Source organism: Amphiura filiformis, chromosome 9 (assembly GCF_039555335.1).
Source record: "Amphiura filiformis chromosome 9, Afil_fr2py, whole genome shotgun sequence".
Lineage (NCBI taxonomy): Eukaryota > Metazoa > Echinodermata > Ophiuroidea > Amphilepidida > Amphiuridae > Amphiura > Amphiura filiformis.
The window spans coordinates 40,760,594-40,764,860 of record NC_092636.1 but is presented as its reverse complement, the minus strand read 5'-3'; the positions used below and the strand labels follow the sequence as shown (position 1 = coordinate 40,764,860).

At 32.4% G+C, this 4,267-nt stretch overlaps 1 long non-coding RNA gene across 1 annotated transcript; it reads left to right on the top strand.

The window, feature by feature from the left end:
• The first annotated feature begins 268 nt into the window (after positions 1-268).
• Positions 269-3,871, top strand: LOC140160329 (uncharacterized). The gene is made up of 3 exons (XR_011859956.1): positions 269-556; positions 3,296-3,388; positions 3,774-3,871. It is a non-coding gene; the product is annotated as an uncharacterized lncRNA (long non-coding RNA).
• Positions 3,872-4,267: the final 396 nt, after the last annotated feature.

The following is a 4,267-nucleotide window of genomic DNA, read 5'->3' as shown; positions in this document are numbered from 1 at the left end:
GGGTGTTTCTGTATCTGTAAATGTGCCAAAGTGGGGCAGTCTCATTCCTAGAGTCGCCATTTTTGTTTCGTTATTAAAATGGATGGATGTGTCGTAATACATGGATAATTCAAATTATAAATAATATTAACTATAATTTAATTTGCACAAGGAATGCAATGCCTAGCACACCTACATAATAATGGAATTTCCTGAATAATTTGCATTAAGTTAATGACTTTGTACAATACCTGTTGCAATGCATCATATGATCAGTTAGCAACGTTAATTTCGAAATTGACAATGAGCACAATTTGCTTCAAATGATGTGAAGGTCGAGAATTTACAGAAACGGATTTTTTGAGGATTTTACAATGGGATTATTTTGTTGAATGTTGAGTTTTACAACTGGAATATGTCATTTGTAGAAAGAGATGAATATAAAACTTTCATTATAAGTGGATACACAGGATAAAGGATCAAATGGGATCAATACGAGTTGCAACCCAAATTATCTATTTGGCTTTGATATTATGTTACGTGGGATTTTCCAGATGCGTGCCTGCAGATACAACGGGTAAGTCAGTTCATTTCAACATCACAGCAAACACTATTGTAGATTTAAAAAAAAAGCAACCCCTTTGTAAACTGGCACACACCCAGCAAACACAAAACGTTTTCGACATCATTCGCAAAAGGTTATAAAAGGTTGTCAGAAAACGTTTAAATGTCGGGTTATATAAAGGGTACATTAATGGTATAAAACGTTTTCATAACATTAAAAAACATTTGTTGGTAATTTACTGCACAGCAAACACAAATGTTTTACAGAAAACATTTAAATGTCGGGTTATATAAAGGGTATAAAAACGTTTTAATAACATTCCAAAAACATTTTTAAAAACTTGGTACAAACCATTCTAAACAGAATGTCATTTTGGGGTTGAACAAATATTTAGCAAAAATGTTTGCCCAAAATATTTACAATAACGTTATTAAAATGTTTTCACGACCTTTATATAACCCGACATTTAAATGTTATTAAAACGTTTTGTAAAAAACATTTTAAGAACATTTCTGTGTTTGCTGGGTGCAAATATTTTAACATAATGTTATTTAAGTGCTGACAAAATACTTGGCCAAAAATGTTTGCAAAAATAGTTTACAATGACATTTCGAAAACATTTTAAAAATATTGTTGTAGTGTGTTTTCATACAAAACGTTTTAAAACGATTTCATGACCTTTATATAACCCGACATTTTAATATTATTAAAACGTTTTTACCTAAACCAAAACCCAAAACATAACTTATTTAAAACGTTTTAAAAACGTTTTTGTGTTTGCTGGGCAGATGCTCAGATGGTTAGTGAATGATACGCAACTTATTACAATTGTTTTCAAATAAATTCAGCCAAGACATAGGAGACACCTGTCTGTTACTGACCCAACCAATCAAGCTTTACCTACATTCTCACCTCAACCCCTATCTCGGTCCTACGGAGCCACTTTTTGTATTAACACAAACTACGAAATGGGTGCCCCTTAACCCTAGAACTACTGAGCCAGATTTTGTAACACGAACTACGAAGAGGGGGGTTCTTGCGACCCCCCTTAATTTTCAATTATAAACGTCATATACCGTTAAATTTGGTACTGGTGTAGCTACAGGTCTCCTCTATCCAGTGATACCAATATAAGTACAAATATTCCCCACATAATGTCGCTATGACGTCATAATGTAAGGGCGCCCATGCAAATTTCGGAAATTCTGGCTGTGTACAAAAATGTAGGCAAAATTTATTTTCAGCTAAAAATTCTACAAAAATGCACCCCCCCCCCCTTCTATGGTCATCTTTGGTGGCCGGTCCTGCCCCCGGGTAAGGTGCTGGGGTGAAAGTTTTATCCTTAAAATGGGGGCAAAAGATGTATCTACGATTAGCTTAGGTCGTTGAGCGTAAACGCGTGCGTAAACGCATACTGTCAGTATCTAAATTACAGATTCGTGTAAAATGTCTTATTTTGTTTTAAATACACGGCTTTCGGCTGAACCACTCGCAGGCTATATTAGCACATCTATGACAATGACAAAGCTACCAAAATCTGAATTTTGATGATTTTTACGATGGTCCGGATGAGCAAATCAGTGAATGGACTCTTTTTTCCTTCACTCTTCTCAATTAAATCACCTAATAGAATGGCATTATGCAGAATTAAATATCATGTTGAATGATTTATACAAGTATTCGTAAGGGAATATGACTTTTTGATAACCATGTTCAGGTTTTGGATTCATGTCAATCAACATAAATATTTCGAATACAATTATAAGCAATTGAATTAAATGTCAACAGACATGCAGACAAGCCGGTAGACAAACATTTAGGCACAGGTATAAAATATTTTAATCTGTAGGAATTTATAACTTCAATATTCAGCAGTGTTGACTACAACATCATTGTGATCGTATTCACGTTTACAGGTTATTAAAAGCAACAGATAACTTTTGAAGCCAACCAAGCGCGCATCTTACTAATTCATTTGTTTGAATATCGTCATCGGTCATCCATGACTTTCAAAATCACTTAGAGTAATCATTAAGATCCCAGTCAGTATGTATGTTGCCATGGAAACAAAAAATTGCGTTCCTTCGCAAGTTAATTACTTCTTTACCATAAGGTGTTTGTTAATATTTCCTGCCTTTACTTCAATTCGGCCAGAACAGGTGGAATTTTTCAGTAAATCTTAAATATCCTTGAAAACTAATTGAACATAGATATTATTTTGTCGAAAATATATGCATATTGTAACAAATCCATAAGGACTATTACCTTTTGAATTTTGCCAATGTTTCTCAAAATTCCTTGTTGCTAAAGTTGCATTTTTTCCTGAAACGAGTGATCCCAAAGAGAATCGGTTCCAATGAATAGATTCGATTAAGTGCCATGGAAACGGGCTGCATGTTTCCTTTCCCCCTACTTATAAAATTAGAAATACAAAGATAACCACTAAAATGACAACATTGAATTTGTTCTGTACGTTTGTGTCATTTTATTTTTATTTCTCACCAAAGGTAGGTAAAATAGAAATACAAATATAAGATGAACAGTTTTAATGCAAATTATTATTATTATTATTATTATTATTATTATTATTATTATTATTATTATTATTATTATTATTATTATCATTATTATTATTATTATTATTATCATTATTATTATTATTATTATTATTATTATTATTATTATTATTATTATTTATATTATTATTATTATTATGATTATTATTATTATACCCCTATTATCGTTTTGTAGATGTGAGCATCGTGGAACTTCCCCCACAGTATCTCCAAACACATTTAGCAGTAATGGAAGCGAACCAAATGTGCAATTCAACTTATCCAAAAGGTTTGTAAATTCCCATATTGTCTGAGCTGGCAATTTTCTTCCATCTGTTAACATTAGGTGTAGTGCAGTATGTGTGTGATGTGGGGTTGATAGACAGGGGTGTTCCTGTGGGGGTGTGGTTCTGAGTAAGATGAGTGTTTGTTGGTATGTTCGCATTTTTGTCAATTTTTTGTTGAGGAAGCACTACCCCACATTGAAATTTGTTAAAAACCCTACGTAAGTAGATTGATTGATTGATTGATTGATTGATTGATTGATTGATTGTTTGTTTGTTTGATTGGTTGATTGATTGATTGATTGATTGATTGATTGATTAATTGATTGATTGATTGATTGATTGATTGATTGATTGATTGATTGACATTATATTTCTCTAAATTTGCAGACCAAGCATATCTTCCTGTCTGCAATAGACCAACTCAGCCAGAATACGTTACATTCATTGATGTCACGTTTTTGTTTAACGCTGATATGTTAGAAAAGGTATGTTCAATCATCGCATTTTCTCTTTATTCAAATGTATCTTAGAATTTTAGTGTATCTTAGAGAATCATTCCATGTATTTTTTGTTGTTATTGTTGTTGTTCTATACGAGTACACTACCAGTATTTAAACCGCCATACGTTTATAACTTATCTTTTTTAGGTATTTACGGCACGGCAATACATAGCTCGTTAAAATTGCATTTCCCATTGTAAATATACATTTTTAACTGTCAACAGGGCTGAGAATAAAACTCAAATCAATACCAATTGGACAAAAACTGAAGATTCATTTCGAGCAAAAAATAAGCACATCTTAACCCTATAAACCATAGTTATCTTCGTATCTACTTAAATGTGGCCTTATGTGTTCATTCATACATCTATTTCCAGAAAA